General features: G+C 50.9%; 1 protein-coding gene across 3 annotated transcripts in view; it reads left to right on the forward strand.

The window, feature by feature from the left end:
- Positions 1–20,819, forward strand: part of LOC144799631 (P2Y purinoceptor 4-like) — a 267,888-nt gene that overhangs the window by 137,103 nt on the left and 109,966 nt on the right. Inside the window, exon 2 of one of the 3 annotated variants that reach the window (XM_078671055.1) lies at positions 15,440–15,845. The exons of the other annotated variants lie outside the window; for them this stretch is intronic. The gene's annotated coding sequence lies outside the window, so the exon portion shown is untranslated. The remainder of the gene's footprint in view (positions 1–15,439; positions 15,846–20,819) is intronic. 3 annotated transcript variants of the gene reach the window in all.

Here is a 20,819-nt window from a genome sequence, read left to right on the forward strand (position 1 = left end):
ATACAAGGTCGTGTTCATCGTCTCATTTGAATTAGACAATCACAGTTAATATGCGGAGATTAATCATATTAACGATTTAAACATTCGGAGCTTAAGGGATTCGCCACAAATAAATCGCGTCGTTTAAGCCCAAGTGCGGAGCTGAGATTGGAGCAGACCTGAAGCGGGCAGCTTTCGCTCTTAGACTTAGAGTCTTCCTTCAGCTCTTGCTATTTGATTCTCCCCTCTCCACCTTTCTCTTGCTTCCTTTCTCGACCACTCTCCAATCTCTCTCCCTCTTTTTTCCTCACCCTCTTTTTCTCCCTGTCTCTTACCCCTTTTCTCCCCCTTTATTCTATTATTACTCCCATATTCTTCTATCCCTTTTACTCAAATCCTCTCCTTTCATCTCTCCCATTCCCCCTCTGCTTGCCTTCTCAGTGGCCCTATTTTAACTCGTTCTCCTCAGTCCCCTCTTTTTTCTGTTGCTCTCTCCATTTGTTCTCACTCCACAGTTTTCCATTTTCATCTCCCGCTTCATGCACCATGTTTTACTCTGTTGGTCCTCCTTTCTCTTCCTCTCCCACTTTTCCTCCCTTTCTCCAGTCCCTGTTCTAGCCCATGTTTAATCTGGCTCTCCCTTTCTGTTTGTCCCATTCTCGCTCTCATTTTGTAATGTTCCTCTCTTTATTTCGCCTAGTTGCTCTCTCACCTTTACAGTGACTCTCCCTTTCACTAACTTCTTATCTGTTACACCATTTACCACGATTCTCCCATCTCTTTTTATTCTTTACATGATATCTCTAATTGTAGTCTGGCTTTCCTTTCTGCTGCTTCCCCCTTCCTTTTTTCTAGTTTACTTCCTCTGTTTAAGTGTACCTAATATCTACCTTTACCTTCCTCTTTCCTCCTTTATGCCGGTTCCCCCTAATTTTGAAAAGTCATCTTTCATCACCCTGTTTCACCTTCGTTCTCTTCACCTCTCTCTTTCTCCTATTTCTTAAAGTCTTTTGTCTCTTTCCAAATCCCCCTCTCTTCCTCCTGGCCCTGTTCTCCCTTTGTTTCGTTCTTTCCTGTCTCACCCTGAGCAATGGACTTCCATTTTACAGACTCCCCCCCCCCCAACCTCTATTTACTCTTTATCCCGTCCTTCTCTCTTTTTAGGTTTTGCCTAGCAAATGCATGCGTACGAAGTACGCATGCGCTAGGAAAAATCTTATGATCTGTGTGTGGAGTCAGGTAACAGCCCCCTCCTCCCATTGGCTAGCTCCATAAATGGAGGCTAACCATTGGGAGTTGGCTCTGTCCGTCAATCCCGGACCAGATTCGGGGGCGTTCCCGAGATTTTTTGGCTTTTGGCTACGTCAGCCGAAAGCCGGTTCTCGGGAACGCCCCCGAATCTGGTCCGGCATTGAAGGCACCCGGAAGAAGTCCAGGTGAGTGCTTGCTTTTTTTTTTTGCTTTTTACCGCTGCCTCGGCTCCCGTTCCCGCCCCCCTACCGCTGCCTCGCTCTGTGTCTCCCCGGCCCCGTTCCCGCCCCCCTACCGCTGCCTCGGCTCCCGTTCCCGCCCCCCTACCGCTGCCTCGCTCTCTGTGTCTCCCCGGCCCCGTTCCCGCCACCCTACCGCTGCCTCGGCGCCCGTTCCCGCCCGCCTACCGCGAGAGGCTCGATATTTTAGTGGCAATCAGGGAGGCTGGCATCCAACTGATGGACCTCAAGAGATTGGCAGGACAGAATTCCCACTAAAGGTACTGAAGCAATCAGAGGGACTTCCGGCTAAGAAGACTCACGCAAAGGGGCAGGCTTCCAGGTTACGGGCAGAAAGGCCTGCACCTCATGAGGTGCTGGAAGGGGTGCATTACAGATGGACAACCGAAGGGCTGCAGGGTGAGGTGTAAGGGCAGGTGAACTAGATGCTGGGTAAGGCATTGCAGAATGGGGTGCACAGAAGAGGAGGTAAGGGGATTGCAATGGTGTACAGTGCATTCCGAATGACCGGTTGATGTGGTTGACACAGGCTGGTCATTTAATGGAGAGTTGAGAGATACAGAATGGCCGGTTAGTGGTGTGCTGTGGATGCAGCGTGGCTATTTAATGAGGAGTGGCAATCCAGAATGGCTGAGTAATGGGATTCCAAAAGACAAGGATAACCTACTCCTAGAATACCCATCAGCCCCTTTGTAACTGTCTGATGCGTGTGTATACAGGAGCAAACACATACTTTTAAAGCGCCTTACGAGATTGGTGTGCTTATATTTTACCGAAAATTGACATTACTGAATATTTATAATTATAATTTCACACCAGAGCCGGAGAATCTCGTCTGAACCCAAAAACATGGCTTTTAATACAGCACCGTATGGAGGTCGGGAGTGTAACATTATAAAAAAATAGGTAAATTATAAAATAATCGATATAAGCCGAGGGTTGGACCACAACACGATGCCTTTGTTTACTAGAGACCAGAAAACATGGCTCCACATAGCGCCTTATGGAGGTTGGTGCATTTATTTGACTGAATATTGAAATTCTAATTTCATAAACTGCGACGTGCGCACTTATTGGGATGTGTTTGTTTAAATATAACCAGTATTTTCTAAACTCATCTATACGTTGTTGACTTTAGTAACAAAGAAGATTCAGAGTGCAGATTCAGACTGCAGAGGCAGATTCAGACTGCAGAGGCAGATTCAGAGTGCAGATTCAGAGTGCAGATTCAGAGTGCAGATTCAGAGTGCAGATTCAGAGTGCAGATTCAGAGTGCAGAGTGCAGATTCAGAGTGCAGATTGTGTGGGTGACTCTGTGTGTGTGGGTGGCTTTGCGTGTGTGGCTCTGTGTGGATGTAAAATGCAATAGGTCATGCATTTGCGAGCGATTAAGCTATTGGCATTGTAAATTGAATTGAATTGAATTGAAAATTCCATTTATATAGCGCATAACCACCCGAATGACAAGGCCATTTATTTAACGATTACGCTATTGGCAATGTAAATGACAATGCCATTTATTTATGATTTTTTTTAAAAAACACCCCAAAAAAAATTTCATGAGCAATGCCAATAGCTCTACCTTTAATATTGCCGAGACCATTGCATTGTAAATGCTTGTTTATTTTAAGCAACTAACAACCATTAACAAAGCCAATAGTCCAGCTTGTTGTTGGTGTAAATATGCTTGCTGTATTATATATCTGGATGCAATGACAGAAATAACATAATACCAGTCGGGGGGGATACTATGCTAAGCGCAGATTTTCACTTTAGGTGTTTTAAGCCACGCCCTTAATTACATCGAATACCCCCTTTGAAGAGACCCCCCAGTTTTTTAACCCCACTTAAGGCCCTGGAAACAACACCATGTCACAGTCACCTCACATCCTGGCACTGTGCATCATGCATGACTCATGACTTCTACGTTTTCAAATTGCCTATGTGCAGGGGCATAGTGAACTCTCCCCCACCCCTTGCTTTAGGAACTGCAGCAGGGGTGAAGTTCTTGACGGGTCTCTTCTGTCTGCAACTCTGCAGACAAAGGCTCAGCTCATAATGTGAAAAGGTGGGTGAGTAAATAAGTGAAGGAATGTGTGAATGGCTGGATGTATTACTGAAAGGATGAATGGATGAATGAAAGGGTGAATGGATAGATAATGAAAGAAAGGATGGATGGATGGATGAGTGAATGAGTGGAAGTATGTATGAGAGAACAGGTAAATAGATGGATGTATGGGTGGAAGTGTAGATGGATGGGTAAAAGGGTGGATGGGTGTGTGAAAGGATGGATGGATGAGTGAAAGGGTAGATGATGGGCGAGTGAATGGGTAGATGGATGCGTGAAAGGATGGATGGATTGATGAGTTAAAGGGTGGATGTAAGGATTGATGAGTGAGTGAAAGGGGGTTGATGGACAAAAGTGGATAGATGAGTGAAGAATTGAAAGGGTGGATGGATGAGAGAACCGATGGATGAGTGAAAGGATGGATGAGTATAGGATCAATGGATGGATTCATGAATGGATGAGTAGATGGGTGGGTGGATAGATGGTTAAGTGAAAGGGGGATGGAGAGAGAAAGGGAGGATAAATGACTGAAAGGGTGAATGGGTGGAAGGATAAGTGACTGGGTGGATGGATGAGTAAGTGAATGGATGGGTGAAAGGGTAAATGGCTGTATGGATGAGTGAATAGATGGATGGGTGGAAGAGTGGAAGAGTGGATGGATGACTGTACGGATGAATGGGGTGAAAGGGTGGGTAGATGAATAATGGATGGATGAGTGAAGGGGTGGATGGAAGGATACATGGTGGATAGTTTGCAAATGGTTGAATATGTTTGGATATAGAATGAATGGTGAAAGACTGAATGGTAGATAAAAGAAGGATTACACCTTGTAGCACCCATTATCTTAAATAACATTTCCTATACATTGACATTCATGTTAATATGAGTCATTGTCTCTATGTGATGTGTGTGTGATGTAATGCACTCCAACACCCTGCCCTACATACTTAGGATATGCACATGAGAGACGGTCAAAGTGAAGATAAGGGGCACCATTTTAGGGTGGTAGCAAGGCCGGACTGGCCGGACCGGGCATCAGGTGTTTCCCAGGGAGGCTGGAAAGCAGGGGTAGGGGGGAGCTGTTTTGTTACTGGGGGGCTGACACTGCAAAGTTCCTTGTATAGCCAGTAGTTTTCAGTCGACAATAAAAGCGGCCTCACTTATATTCAGGTGTGGTTCACCATTGTCTGGTGACTAATGTACCTGCTGGAGCGAGATGCGAATTTTGAATCGTCTAAGGTAGCGAGCTGTGGGCATATTGAAAAACCGTGAAGTGCACGATTGTCTCAACCCAATATAAACTTATTTTGACTTGTACTTAGGTAGTTGTCTATTTACCTACTTACATACTATTGAGCGACCACCTCTGACGTGTCTGTAAAACGTACCTTTTGTCCCTAAGTTTTGTCCTGAATTTTGACCTTTTGTCCTGAATTTTGTCCCTTTGTCCTGAATTTTTACACTCACCGTCCTGAATTTGCACCTGTGCCAGTTGGTCACCCTAGGTCTAGTCCCTTCCAAACCGGTTTCTGTTCCTTCAAAAACTAATAACTGACTACTTTATGATTTGCCATAGTGTTTTATTAACACACTAATCCACTTTATACGTCTCAACTTCGATTTAAATGTTTTATTCTTAGCAGGACTACTGTATAAGAACGCCTTTTATGAATAATGATTTTACCTTAATTGTGATGGGTAGTACTACTGCTCCCATTGTTGTATCACATGTGCTTTTATTGCAATGGTTTTAAGTAACTGTGCAAAGAATTTAATAAAAAAAAATACTTCTAAATACAGAGCGCTGTGTGTCTCTGTACACGTCAAGCGCCTTAAAAGCTTCGAAAGGCTTTCAGCGCTTCCCCCGGGGCGGGCAGAGTGGTTTTCCGCGCGCTCACGTGCACACGTGCAGCGACTCGTGCATCATTGCTTCGTCATGGTAACCGGGAGAGAATGGGTTTTCCAGACACGTCATTGTGCACTCCCCGACCCTTCTCAGTGCAGAGTCAAACTCTGACCTCTTTCTAAAGAAAAAGAGCGGGGGTGGGGGTGGGGGGCTCAGGAGCTGGGTACGCCTCCTCCCAGGCCTCAAGATAAGAAGCATGGTACTCCCGCCCTCTGACACTTGTCTCAGAACACCTTGTATGATGCTTTCTGGATAGCAGTCTCTCAAGCCCCCTCACAGACACCAGTGCTAAGGTGGGTTCACGGAGAGTAAGCCAGGTGACTCTTTTTTTAGGGAACCACGTAAACAGCTGTTGCGTGTGGCCTCTCTCACAGACAGCAGTCGCACGTGGCCTCTCACAGACAGCAGTCGCACGTGGCCTCTCACAGACAGCAGCAGTCTCGGAGTATCTCAAAGCCTCTCAAGACGCCAAAGAGTATCACAAGACAGCGGTCTAACCGGACGTCTCTCAAACAGCAGCCCCTTGGGATGTCTCTCAGACAGTACCTCCAAGTGGCGCTCAGGCTGTCAGTCGCTTATCCTGATGGCTTCCAAGCAGCAGCCTCTGGTGACGCCTGGAGATGTCTAAGGAAGAATCTCGAGGTTCTCAGACAGCAGTCACTCGGACAGTCTCTAACAGAGTCCCAGGGAGGCCGCCAGACAGCTGTCAATTCCGATAGAGCTATAATGCCATTTTAGGGGGGGTCTCTCAGACTGCAGCCAAAGAATGTCTCTGAAAGTGGCTTAAAAACGTTAACAGACAGTAGGTGCTGTGGATGCTCACGAGACTGTCCCAGAACATCTCTGAGACGAGGCTCTTTAGTTTTGAGATGTAAGAGATAAGAAGACCCAGAGTAGTCGACGGTCTCGGGGTGCTCTTCAGACGTCTCTCGAGTAGTCCCAAGACGTGCTCCTGACAGCAGGCAGTCTTGTCAGACAATAGACACTCGCCCCGTCTCTGAGACAGTCAGAATGTGTTTCTTAGACAGCCGGGCGTCTCTCGAGTAGTCTCAGGACTTGCTTCAGACGGCAAGCAGTCTTCTCAGACCATAAGCACTCGCCACGTCTCTGAGACAGTCTTTAAGCTTCATAGACAGCAGGCACACAGGATGTCTCGCAGACAGCTGCCTCTAAAGATGTCTGCCTGCTGCTGTTCCTCCCCGGTGCAGGCTGTGACCTGCCTGCGGCACCTGGACCGGGGCCTCCCACCGCCAGAGAATTCCTGACTGGGAGAAGAGGGAGCCAGGGCGTCCCGCAGCCCCCGGGAGCAGCAAGGTGAGCGGAGGGCGTCTGTGGCGCGGGAGGCTCGCGGGCAAGGCCGTGAGAGGGGCGCGTTAAATGGGGGGGCAACAAGGACCGAGTCAGATCGAGGGGCCTATGAAAGGCAGGGGCTGTTTGAAAAGACGGGGAGCAGCCAGCGAAAGGACAGGCTCCAGGATATGTCTTCTTGACGCCCTTCCGTCCCAAACCAACCCAGGGCTTCCTTAGACGTCACCACGCGTGGCTGAGGTCGGATCAGGGTGCTGAGCAGTAGAGCTTGGGGCCTGCAGGGAGGAAATGTGGAGGGGTTGGCAGGGCACAAGTCCTAAAACAAGCATTTGCAATGCAATAGGTCTTGCGTTTGCGAGAGTTTAAGTCACTGGCATTGTAAATGGCTATGCCTTTTTAGGTCGAGCGTAGCGAAGGGACCTCTAGTATACTTTAGTATACTTTGTAAATGGGACAGGGGAGGTGCACGCGCTTTCCGTCTCGGATCTCGGATTTGACCTCGTGAGCGCGCATGTGTGCGAGCGCGACTCTGCCATGCGCTTTGGAAAACGAAACCTAAGAGCCGCGCGACGTGAGCTGTCTACGGTAGAAGCTCACGCGCGCGGCTCTTAGGTTTCGTTTTGACTTTTATCTAACCACTTAAAGCCCTGCTGTCTGTGCTTCTGTTCAGCGCCTTGACCCTACGCGACATGTATATGGCCAAAGAAAATGTGGTCACGCCAGAAAGAGAGGAACCACGCGAGCTACGGAGGCAGCCTGCCGTGCCTCTCTACACCGGGCCCATGCTGCGTTTTCAATACTGGTGAGAGCTGATGGCGGCTGGGCATGGGTGGGTAGCCGACAAGAATGCATGCATACAGGCTGCCATAATCTTAAATTATCCGTGCTACGCGAAATCAATAGAGTAGAGAGCGACTTTTCATGACATTCAGCACCCGACACACTCAGTCCTTGTTAGACGGGGACCTGGAGGGTCGGCCGAGCACAGTGATCGCACAGACAGGTAACTTCCCCCCCACAGATGGACACCACACAAAGATCAGGGTAACACCTTTTATAGGCACTTCTGGTAGTAGAGTGGTACGATACAAGGCGATCAGGACACGATGATCCTCTCAATTCTAGTCTCTAGTAAGGGAAGGGGGTAGCGGGACAGTCTTGGTACCCACGGGTACGGAGGTGTAACGGTGATAGCTCACAATCCTCGAGCTCGGTGTTCGGATGGGTCAGACCGCGGCAGCGCCGGCAGGTCCCGAAGAGGTCGTAGGTGGCAACGGGCCGCGGCAGCGCCAGCAGGTCCCAACGAGGATGAAGGTTACAACGGGCCGCGGCAGCGCCAGCAGGTCCCACGAGGATGGAGGTTACTACGGGCCGCGGCAGCGCCAGCAGGTCCCAACGAGGACGAAGGTTGCAGAGGGCCGCGGCAGCGCCAGCAGGTCCCACGAGGATGAAGGTTGCAGAGGGCCGCGGCAGCGCCAGCAGGCAGGACAATAGTTCACAAGGCAGGGCTGTGGCAGCGCCAGCAGTCCGTCAAGGATGAGTTCTTCTCGGTGTCTCTCGACTCCAGGATACAACTGCCTTCCTGTCCTGGGGCGGCCTCAGTTATAGGTCTGGCGCCCTTTGATGTCCGGACCCTCGCTCTTGGAGGTCGGGAGGCCTGGGATGAGGGAGTCCAGACACCCAGCAGGGGGGTGGAGCCAGCGCCCGAGGAGGCTGGGGGTGCTCGGCACCTGGCGGGGGAGAGCCATCGACACTTCTTACTCCCATTGACCTGCCAAGTGGTCCGTTCACCTCCTGGGTGGAGGGTGGTGCCGGGATGTCGGGGCCTGGCCAGGCCCAGGGTTGGGGTCGGGCTGAGGCCGCGCGGCCGCGTGGTGCCGTGTCCAAGATGGCGGCTGGGCCGGGCAATGGTGCTGACGGTGGCCCGGGCCCTGTCCTGCGGGGAGGGAGCGAGCCCTTCATGTGGCCTGTCCAACATGCGTCCCCCCCAGCTGAAGGCGGGGAGAGTCACCCATCTTCTTGGGGACTTTCCTCGTCGAGGCGGAAAAAGCGGGACAGGCCATCCGCGTTGGCGTGGTCTTGGCCAGGACGATGCTCCACAGTGAAGTCCATCCCCTGCAGGGAGATGGACCATCGCAATAGTTTGGGGTTCTCCCCCCGCATCTGCATGAGCCATTGCAGGGGCCGATGATCTGTCTGTACCCGGAAATGGGTTCCGAAGAGGTACGGCCGGAGCTTCTTGAGGGCCCATACCACTGCGAAGGCCTCTCGCTCAATGGTGCTCCAGCGCTGTTCTCGGGGCAGTAGGCGTCTGCTGATGAAGGCCACGGGTTGGTCCACTCCTTCGGGGTTCAGTTGGGAGAGGACGGCCCCAATACCATGGTCGGAGGCATCGGTCTGCACAATGAACTCGCGGCTGTAGTCGGGGGCCTGGAGCACCGGAGCGGTGCACATGGCGGCCTTCAGCGTCTCGAAGGCCGCGTGACAGTCGGGAGTCCAGTTGACTCGTTTTGGGTTGTTCTTAGACGTGAGTTCCGTGAGGGGCCCCACAATGCTGCCATAGTCCCTCACAAACCGCCGGTAGTATCCGGTGAGCCCCAGGAAGGCTCGGACCTCTGTTTGTGTTTCGGGGGGTTGCCAGGACTGGATGGCAGCTACCTTGAGTTGGAGGGGGGCCACCAGACCGCTCCCCACTTGGTGTCCGAGGTAGGTCACGGACCCCTGGCCGATTTGGCACTTGCTGGCCTTTATGGTGAGGCCGGCCTGTTGGAGGGCCTGCAGGACCGCTCTGAGGTGGTGGAGGTGGTCGGCCCAGTGGCGGCTGTATACCGCGATGTCGTCCAGGTAGGCGGCGCTGAATTCTTCGAGGCCCGCCAATACCTGGTTCACCAGTCTTTGAAAGGTGGCTGGAGCGTTCTTCATGCCGAAGGGCATCACTCTGAAATGGTAGTGTCCGTCCGGGGTGGAGAAAGCGGAACGTTCTTGGGCCCTGGGGGTGAGGCCGATCTGCCAGTAGCCCGCTGTCAGGTCAAAGATGCTTAGGTAGCGGGCTGCCCCCATGCGGTCGACTAGTTCATCTGCTCGGGGGATAGGGTGAGCGTCGGTTCGGGTGACCGCGTTCAGCCCCCGATAGTCGATGCAGAATCGGAGCTCCGGCGTGGTGCCCGGTGCCGCAGCCTTGGGGACCAGGACGACCGGGCTGGCCCAGGGACTGTCCGAAGGCTCGATGACCCCGAGGGCGAGCATCTTGGAGACTTCTTCTTGGATGCATGTACGTACCCGATCCGGTACCCGGTACGCCCGGTGTCGGACAGGAGGACTGTCCCCCGTGTCCACGTCGTGCAGGCACCAGGAGGTGACTCCGGGTGCGAGGGAGAACAGGTTTGCGAACGGCAGCAGGAGGGCCCGGCAATCTTGACGCTGCTCTGGGGTCAGGGCCTCGGAGAGTCGGACCCCGTCCACCGAGCCATCTCTTTCCCGAGTCCTCAGTAGGTCAGGGAGGGGCTCGGAGTCTCCTTCTGTGCCACTGTCGGTCGCCATCAGCAGGCTGAGTTCTGAGCGCATGAAGTGGGGTTTGAGCCTGTTGGCGTGGAGGACCCGGAGGGGGTTCCGGGGGGGACTCCAGGTCGATGAGATAGGTGACGGGACTCCTGCGCTCAATCACCTTGAAGGGCCCCGTCCATTTGTCTTGCAAGGCACACGGTTCGATGGGGGACATCACCCATACCTGCTGACCCGGTTCAAACTCGATGGAGGAGGCATGTTGGTCGTACCACTTCTTCATGTCCTCTTGACTGGCCTCCAGATTGGCTTTAGCGATCTCCCTGAATTTCCGGGTCTGATTGCGGAGGGTCAGGAGGTATTTGTAGACGTCAGGAGGGGTCTTTAGGGGGGCCATTTCCCATTCCTCCTTCACTAGGCTGAGAGGCCCGCGAACGGGGTGTCCGTACAGGAGTTCGAAGGGGCTGAAGCCGAGGGACTTCTGGGGGACTTCTCGGTAGGCGAAGAGGAGGCACGGTAGTAGCACGTCCCACTGGCGGCGTAGGGGTTCTTCCAGCCCCATGATCATCCCCTTGAGGGTGCGGTTGAACCGCTCGACTAGTCCGTTCCCCTGGGGGTGATAGGGGGTGGTGAAGCGGTAAGTGACTCCGCACTGCTGCCAGAGGGATTTCATATACTTTGAAATAAAGTTCGTACCCCTGTCGCTGACGACTTCCCGGGGGAAGCCCACTCGAGAGAAGATCCCCATCAAGGCTCGACCCACTACTGGGGCGGTTATCGTACGAAGGGGGACCGCCTCAGGATATCGGGTAGCGTGGTCCACCAGGACCAGGATGAAGCGATGCCCCTGTGCTGTTCGGGGGTCCAGGGGCCCCACAATGTCTATTCCCACCCTTTCGAACGGGGTGGTCACCACGGGGAATGGTTGTAGGGGTGCCTTGAGTTTGCGGCCGCTCTTCCCGCTGGCCTGGCAGGTCGGGCAGGACCGGCAATGGTTGGAGACGTCATTTCTCATTTTGGGCCAAAAAAAGTGAGTCACCAGGCGGTGGTAGGTCTTGTCTTGGCCCAGGTGCCCGGCCAGGGGGACATCATGGGCTAGGTTCAACAGGAAGTCTCTGAAGTGGAGGGGCACCACCAGCACTCGCCCGGCCCCCAGTTCTGCGATTTTCTGTTCGCTGTACAAGAGATCATTGTCCCAATAAACCCAGTGGGCCCCGGTGGTGTCTCCTTGGCTCTGGGTGAGCGCTTGCTGTCGCAATCCCTCGAGGGAGGGGCAGGTCTTTTGCGCCTGCCGGAATTGTTCCTGGGTGGGCCCCCCTTCTTGACGCCACTGAGCCAGGTCGGGAAGCTCGGGGGGCTGTGGGGACCCCTCTGGGGCGGGGTCCGGGTGGTCGGTCTGGAGGAAGTCGTCTTCTGGAGTGATCGAGGGCGGAGGTGCTGCCCATTCTGGTTCTTCTGGTCTAGGGATGGTGCGGGTGGCCATGGACCGGGTGGTTACGCACGCCCAGTCCGGGAGACCCAACATCCCCAGATGCTCTCTTCTTTCCACAGCGGCCCACGGGGAGCTCTCGAGATCGTTCCCCAGGAGGCAGTCTACGGGGGCATCGTCACGGACAGTTACTTTCAGCATGCCGGACACTCCTCCCCATTCGAAGGGGACGCAGGCCATCCGACACAGGCTCTCCGAGTTATCTGCCGATCGGACGGGGCAAAGTACGTTTGGTAGGATTTGTTCTGGGGTCACCAGGTGACAGCGGACGGCCGTCACACTGGCCCCGGTGTCACGCAGGGCCTCGGCCTTGCGCCCATTGATGCTCACCCATTGGCTGTACTTCCGAGTGTTGGCGGGCAGGGGAGTCCGCGGGACCATGTCTCTTCCTCCTAGGCATGCCAGGGTCATGGCGGCGGGTTCCCACTCGAACTGCTCCGACTCATAGGTCTCCGTGTCTTCGGAGACTTGTTCTTCTCCCAGGGCGGCGGCCGCCATCTGGCGGGGCCCGGGGACCTGGTTCTTCGGGCAGGTCGGGTCACTGGCATAGTGGCCGACTCGCTGGCATCGATGACACGTCACGTTAGCTCGGAACCCCGGGCGCATCGGGGGGTTTCCCCGGCCTGCTGGGGCCGGGGTGGCGTTAGTGGGTGCGGCCGGGACGGCGTCTCTGCCCTGGCCCGGGCCTCCTCCTCCTCCTCCTCGGGGACGATGATGACCTTGGTTGGTTCTGTTCTGCTCATTCGGCCCACTCCGGGCCACTCGGGTGCTCTCCCACCGGTCAGCCTCGGTGGCGAGCTGCCGGGGTTCAGTCAATTTACTGTCGAGGAGGTGCTGCCGGAGCTCGACGAAGCAGTTGTTGGAGAGGTGCTCCCACACAATGAGATTGAAGAGTTGTTCGTAAGTGGTTACGTTGTTACCCTTGATCCACCCCTCGAAGGCTCGGCTGAAATAGTTCACGTATTCCAACCACGTCGTACCTGGGATCCGGGTGCAGTTGCGGAACCTCTGGCGGTACATTTCGGGTGTAAGTCCATATCGACTGAGGAGGGCGGCCTTCATGTGGTCATAGGACGTCATTTGATGGTCCGGAAGCTGCAGCAGGGCATCACGACCCTCGTTGACGAATCTCCCCCATAGGCCGGCTCCCCAGTCACTTCGAGCGACCCGGTGGGCGGTCATGGCAATCTCATAGGCCTTGAACCACTGCTGTATGTCGTCGTTCCGGTGATATTCTCGGACCACATCCTTGGGGATGTGGACCTTCTGCTCGGTAGGACCCGGGGAGTGCGGTTGCTCGGGCACCCCTAGGTTTTTGTTCAGTTTGCGTATTTCTATCTCCGCTAGTTTGCACTCGTGCTCGTATGCCAGTCTTTTTTCTTCGAGGTCTCTCTGTCTCTGTTTTTCCTCTCGCTCTTCTCTGAGCCGTAAGTGTTCTAAGTTTATTTTTTGTTCCGCCAGTTTTAATTCTCCGTCTAATCTGAGTCGTGCCAAGTCTAACTCGTGTAATCTATTTTTTTCCCGCTCTTGGATCTCTTCACGGGACGGGCCTGTTCTCCGTTCCTCCGTCCGGGTGGTGTTGACTTCCGGGGCTGCGGGGTCCCGGGGGGTTGCGGTATTTGTCTCTGTCCAGGCCTCTAGGGCGTTTTTGAAGTCTTCTTTTGTGCTTAGCCCGGTGGTAGCAATGCCTAAGTCCAAGCAAAATTGTTTGAGCTCTCGGTGGTTGTATTCCTCCAGCTTTTCCATCTGGAACTTCTCCGCCGATCCGCTCTCTTTGGTCGTCATTGTGGTTTTAGTCGTAGGGTGAGTTACTGTCTGTACGGTACGCGTTGGTTCGGATCCCACCGCTGCCACCAATGTTAGACGGGGACCTGGAGGGTCGGCCGAGCACAGTGATCGCACAGACAGGTAACTTCCCCCCCACAGATGGACACCACACAAAGATCAGGGTAACACCTTTTATAGGCACTTCTGGTAGTAGAGTGGTACGATACAAGGCGATCAGGACACGATGATCCTCTCAATTCTAGTCTCTAGTAAGGGAAGGGGGTAGCGGGACAGTCTTGGTACCCACGGGTACGGAGGTGTAACGGTGATAGCTCACAATCCTCGAGCTCGGTGTTCGGATGGGTCAGACCGCGGCAGCGCCGGCAGGTCCCGAAGAGGTCGTAGGTGGCAACGGGCCGCGGCAGCGCCAGCAGGTCCCAACGAGGATGAAGGTTACAACGGGCCGCGGCAGCGCCAGCAGGTCCCACGAGAATGCAGGTTGCAACGGGCCGCGGCAGCGCCAGCAGGTCCCACGAGGATGGAGGTTACTACGGGCCGCGGCAGCGCCAGCAGGTCCCAACGAGGACGAAGGTTGCAGAGGGCCGCGGCAGCGCCAGCAGGTCCCACGAGGATGAAGGTTGCAGAGGGCCGCGGCAGCGCCAGCAGGCAGGACAATAGTTCACAAGGCAGGGCTGTGGCAGCGCCAGCAGTCCGTCAAGGATGAGTTCTTCTCGGTGTCTCTCGACTCCAGGATACAACTGCCTTCCTGTCCTGGGGCGGCCTCAGTTATAGGTCTGGCGCCCTTTGATGTCCGGACCCTCACTCTTGGAGGTCGGGAGGCCTGGGATGAGGGAGTCCAGACACCCAGCAGGGGGGTGGAGCCAGCGCCCGAGGAGGCTGGGGGTGCTCGGCACCTGGCGGGGGAGAGCCATCGACACTTCTTACTCCCATTGACCTGCCAAGTGGTCCGTTCACCTCCTGGGTGGAGGGTGGTGCCGGGATGTCGGGGCCTGGCCAGGCCCAGGGTTGGGGTCGGGCTGAGGCCGCGCGGCCGCGTGGTGCCGTGTCCAAGATGGCGGCTGGGCCGGGCAATGGTGCTGACGGTGGCCCGGGCCCTGTCCTGCGGGGAGGGAGCGAGCCCTTCATGTGGCCTGTCCAACAGTCCTCATTTAAGACGGCCTGTGCTACGCGAAACCAGAGAGTTGTGAGAGCCTTTTAACTACATTCTGCGCCTGTCACACTTAATCCTCATTGCCGTTTTTGCAGGCATATGTTCACACATGGCAAATGCTAGCTACCGCTCCCTATTTTGGAACAATACTTTGTCTTGGCTGGTGGTCGTTTTTATTTTTTTATAGATTTTTTTTTTTATAGATTTAATCATATACTTACAGTAAACATCAGCGAACAAATAAAAGCCCAAAGACTGCTCTACAGAGTCTATTTCGTGAGCTAAGAGCATTGACCACAAACCAGTAGACGACTTACTCAGTGTCTTCTACATAGAGACAACTCATTGCCATTGTTATTTGTAATATCAATACATCTAAGTCATGTAAATACAAAACATATTGCATTACAAATGCTATAGGTATCACATTTGCGAAAGTTATAACTATTGGCATTGTAAATGACAAAGCTATTAATTTAGCTATTTAAAAAAAAAAAAACATAAATAAAATTTTTGCCATTTACAATACCAATAGCTCAAACTTTCCTAATGCGAGACCTATTGCATTGCAAATGCTTGTTATTTTTGTTTTAAAAAGCAACACACAAATAAAAAGCATTGCCATTTACAATGCCAATAGCTCAAACTCGCGTGAACGCGAGACCTATGGAATTGCAAATGCTTTTTTTAATTTATCAGTGTGGTGCACTCTTTTCAGGGGAAGACTTTGACATGCATATCCTGTTATTTATTTGAACAGGCGCTGGTAGTTAAGTGGGCAAAACGATTCTACACTGACAAGCGCAGCGGAATGCTGTAATCTGACCGAGGGGTATTTGCCAGAACCTGCTCTTTGTCTGAGGGACCCACCGCTGCACCACGGAGACCAGCTGCTCGCCTGCTCCTCCCTGACGAGTTCTCCCGCCGCCGCACCGGTATCACCAGCGGCTGCTGCTGGGAGAAACTCGCTTTCCCAGGGGCCTTTGCACCGGCGCTCCAGGAACGCGTTACCATCTTGCGCCTGGAGGCGCTACAAAGGCGGCGCTACAAAGGCGGGGCTCGCCCGCAACGCGGGACGCCCGGACGAAGCCCGGACAAAGGGTGGACAGTCTTAGACAGTCCGAGACTGTCCGCGACTGGACTGGGCCATACCCCCTGCTAATCAAGTAAGGAAGTATCTTTTATCATATTAGGAACCCAAGAGGATAATACTTTCTTTCACCATATGTTGCTATTGCACTTGTGATCGGGTCCATTTTCGCCAATTGAATTTATTAGATTAATCGAGACTGATTGCCTTTCGACCTAGTCAATCCACTTACTCGCGAAGTGAGGATATTTTGATTGCTGCCATTTTTGCAATTTGTGGGTACTTTATATTTTGGTGGTTAACATGCCAAAAAAATTGCCCGCTCCTAATACCAAAACAATGGACAACTACTTGGTACAAGTGGTCTCGAAAATTAATAACGAGAGGAGACAGTCACTGGGGCTAAGTCAGTCTCCCAATTTGCAGCTCTTGAGTCCAACTTTAAACTCCCCATTGATTGATTCTACATTGCCTGGTGACACCATGGATCTGATAGACATCACAGAACACGCAAATCAAAACCCTGTTGAACAAAATAGTTTCCCGCTGGTAGATATAGATACACTAGTTGCAACTGACCAAGATGATATTGATTCTGATCCCGAGACTAGGGTCTATAATTCCGATGATGCCTCCTCTTCCGAGCAGGAAATAAGACCAGTAAATACACGCAGAAAAACACAGCAAAAAAGGACAGGTCTACGCTCAGGTGTGAGGGAAAAAAGGGCAACACCTCCGGGGAAAGCTAAAGTCGGATCTATTGAATATGGGGAGGAAAATCAAAGATGCAATAGAGATGACGAATTGCTCCAAAAGATAGCCGATATGATAGACTCCAAAATTAAAAGTATCATCAAACCTCTAGTTGCCAAGATTGATAAATTAAATGCGGAGGTAAAAAAATTGAGCGGAATCCAGAGTAAGGCTGTGGACGGGGTGGACAAATTATCAACATTGGTAATAAAAATGGCTCAGCCAATGAAGGATAATGTGGAGAGTACTATAATAAAGGGGAATGGCCCGACGCCTTCTGCTTGTTCAGATCACATTTCTCCAAATTGTACTAACCAATCTCTGGCCACAGATGGTGTTCCTGTAACACTAAATATACCGCCAGTAATATGTCAGGAAACCGATCCTTTTCAATTCATAGAAGAAGCATCCCCAGTGGTACTGGTGTTGGCCAATGTTCCACCTCTAGCTAATGGACAACTGGAATCGCCATCATCTTTGTCCAGCAAAGCACTCCATTGGTTGACAGGAAATATGCAGATGGCACCAGGAGGAAAACAACAGCTTGCAGGTGAAATAAAGACAGTGAAAAGGGTAGCTTGGATTGGGAACCGGCCAAAAAAGTTTAAAGGAGATTGTGTGACAGTTACCTTTTTTCATCAGGCTGTATTACCTAATGTTTTAAATAATATCTTCCCGCCACAAAGAAGATCTAGGACTGTTGTCTCCCTTCCTCTCAAATTTTTCTATGGCGAACAACAAAACGTAACATTCCCCAAGACCCCGGGACCTGTGTGGGACATTGGGAGAAATACGACAAGATTAAAGGTTCCATGTAACGAATGGGGAATGGCTTTAGGAAATAGGTATGAAGTTCTATCGGGCCTAAATGACTGTGATTGACTGGGGTGGGGATGTAACACTGCTTGCCCCATTGCTTCTGGAGAATATACAGTGGGAGACTTGAAAGTTCAGGTACATGCTGTGTCAGTAGAAACTCCCTCATCGCAGATAAAAGCAAGGAGTGGTCAGGATACTTCTATGATTGCAGAGGAAGTTCATTATTCCGCTGATCGATCTGACCAAACTGCTGATAACAGTTCAAATGTAAAGCCAGCCTTAAACTGTGTGGAAACTGAGAGCTTTGGAAATTAATATGACTTTTCACAACAATATAGGGATAGACAACTTACTAGCATGAAACCTTCCAATGACAATGTTTTTGCCCAAAATACTTTAATATCATGGAATGTGGCAGGCGTAAAAAGCAAAGCGACATCACTGGATTGGCTAACTTTCCTGGATACAAAGGATATAATCCTCTTACAGGAAACTTGGCTGATAGCCCCTGAACCTATGCAAGGATATCTACATTTTTACATCCCTGCAATACCGAGTTTAAGGGGAAGGCCTAAGGGGGGCCTGCTGACATGGGTCAAACAGAATACCGGCCATTCTGCTCTTCAATTGGATACTAATAGCCCCGATATTTTGTTGGTAAAATTACAGCGATTACATTGTAAAGATCTTTATATTTTTAATATTTACTCAAGGGGGCTGCCAGGTGGAAGATCCACTGAGGCAGTTAACCAGTTAGATTTTCTTTTAAAACAATACTCTTCGAATGCTAATGTAATTTTTGGCGGCGATTTTAATTGTTGTTTTGAACCCCTAGATAACCATGATATAGATCTCACGGTTGAAGAGGACTATATCTGGGAAATCCCGCAGTTGTCCTTAATACTTATTAAAAAATGGTCAGAGGCTGCACTACAACTTAAAGTTCTATGTATGGAGCATGGGCTAAGGGCCACAAATGGAAGAAGGGCCTCGGATAAGCAGGGGGCCCTTACGTTTAATAATGGTACCTCACATAGTCGTATTGATTATATCCTGATTAATAAGGAGAACTGGGTTAATATCAATGACATGTGGGTTGAGACAAGGGCCGAAAGTGACCATGACCCATTAATTTTAACATTTAAGTTGTTTGACCTACTGAAAAGTGGCGAACCGAGGGATAATGTTCAAATAGCCCTCTCAAATGATAGTCGACGTATCAGATGGTCAAATTGTGCAGCTAATGAGGAAAATGTAATAGCTATGAGGGAATTGACTGTACAGGCTATTACTGAATTAAGGAGTAACTCCATCTTGGAGACTCCAACAACTAAAGTTAGTATGATCCACGATGTGTTTTTTAACAAATTGAAATCCTTTTTTGTCAAGAAAGTTACTAAAAAACAGCGCAGGCCAGTAAGAAAGGAAGACCAATGGTACGATAAAACCTGCAGGATTGCCTATAGGGCCCTGTCCGATGCAGTTAAGTCAAAAGACAAAGTTAAGATCAAGGAAGCTCGAGTCATGTATAAAAAAACACAAACTAGGGCAAAGGGGGAATGGGAGGAAGGCTTTTGGAGAGATCTCCTAAGAGCCAGCAAAAAAAGATCTATGACCTCCTTCTGGAACATCGTTAAATGGGGACGGGGCGCTAAAAGAGGAGAACCCATGAACCATGTGTCACCAGACGCGTGGGTTTCCCACTATGCAACCCAGTTTGCTCTTGAGGACAGAGAACAAGAAGGGTGTGAACTAGTTGTAAATACTGTAACGAGTTACTTATCTTTCACCAAAACTGATGTCCTAAAAGTTTTAAATAATATCCCTAAAGCTAGGGCACCAGGTTTGGATTCTGTTCCTGCAGATTTGTTTATGCATGACAAAGATCTTTGGGCTACCTACATCCAGTTGTTAGCCAATGGTATTGCGAAGGGCTCGCCTATTCCTGAAACCTGGAAGGGAGCCGAGATTATCCCTATCTTTAAAAAGGGGCCATGCTCGGATCCAGGTAATTATAGGCCCATTAGCCTTATCGCTTGTATACAAAAAGTATTGGCGAGGCTTGTACTGCAGCGCATCCATGGATGGATAGATGAACAGGACATATTGTCACCCCTGCAGGCAGGATTTCGTAGTCATAACAGTACCATTGATCAAGTTTTTAGATTTGTTTTAATATACTGGAGTGTAGTGCTCCTCGGGGGAGGTACGCTTTACGCAGCCTTCGTTGATTTAAAATCAGCGTTCGACTTGGTTCCTCGTGCTAAGTTGTGGAATATCCTACAAGAACAGGGCATTCCAAATGAAATCTTGTCTCTATTAATTAGATTGCACGAGAACAATTTTGCACAAGTTCGATGGAATCAGCAGGGTAGCATCACTGATAAATTCCCCATTTCCAGGGGAGTACGCCAAGGATGTGTCCTAGCTCCAACACTTTTTTCGCTATACATCAACAGGGTGATCAGGTACTTTGAACAACAACCAACTGATGCACCAAAGTTGGCAGGTAGACTGATCCCCCTGTTGATGTTTGCGGATGACACCCTATTAATATCAAAGACCCAACAGGGACTCCAAAGAGCCATTGGAGTTTTTGAAACATTTTGCGCAGACCATGGTCTTGCTATCAATACAAGTAAAACAAAATGTATGGTACTGCACAAACGGAAGCATATAAGAGGGAAGGTCACCATGGACGGGGTTCAATTAGAACAGACCCAGGTTTTCAACTACCTGGGCATTACCCTGTCATATAATCTAGATTGGAAGCAGCACATTAATCAGCTAGCTACGAGGCATGCACAACTGACAGGAGCACTCATCAAGGAATTATTCTCTTCTTACACCAGACCTATCAGTCCAGTCTTAAAGATCTATAACGCAAAGGTTGGAGCAGCAGTCCTTTATGGGGCTGAACTTTGGGGGCCAAGTAATCTTACTAAGTTGACGGTAGCTCAAAATAAATTTTTCCGCAACATAACTGGCCTGCCAATATCAACCCCTTTGTTACCTCTCCACTACGATTTGGGATTCCATAGCTTTGAGGACCTGGCAAGGTACAGATCAGTAGCCTACTGGAGGAGGTTGTGGGTTACTCTCGAACTTTCTCAGTACGCTCAGGGCTTCCTTGAGGTCAGAGCCTTGGATAAAAACCGAAAATTAACATGGATGAGAGAGGTTAAAACAATCTATATGGCTATGGGTCTGTCCCAATTATGGATCGACCCTGAAAGTAATGCTTTCCCACCCAAGAAAACACTTCGAGATATCTATTGGAACATGGTTGAGACAAAGTGTATTGGTAGTCGTATTGATCGATCTTTTACTACTGAGTTCCTAGATCTCCAGCATTCACCGGCTCTAGAATTGTATTGGGACTGGATTACTGTCCCCGGAGACCGCAAGAAGTATCATCAGTTGCGGGTGGGGACACTTCCTTTAAATGCTCTAACCGAAAGATGGTATAAGAATCAAG

The sequence above is a fragment of the Lissotriton helveticus genome, chromosome 12, assembly GCF_964261635.1.
Source record: "Lissotriton helveticus chromosome 12, aLisHel1.1, whole genome shotgun sequence".
Taxonomy (NCBI): Eukaryota; Metazoa; Chordata; class Amphibia; order Caudata; family Salamandridae; genus Lissotriton; species Lissotriton helveticus.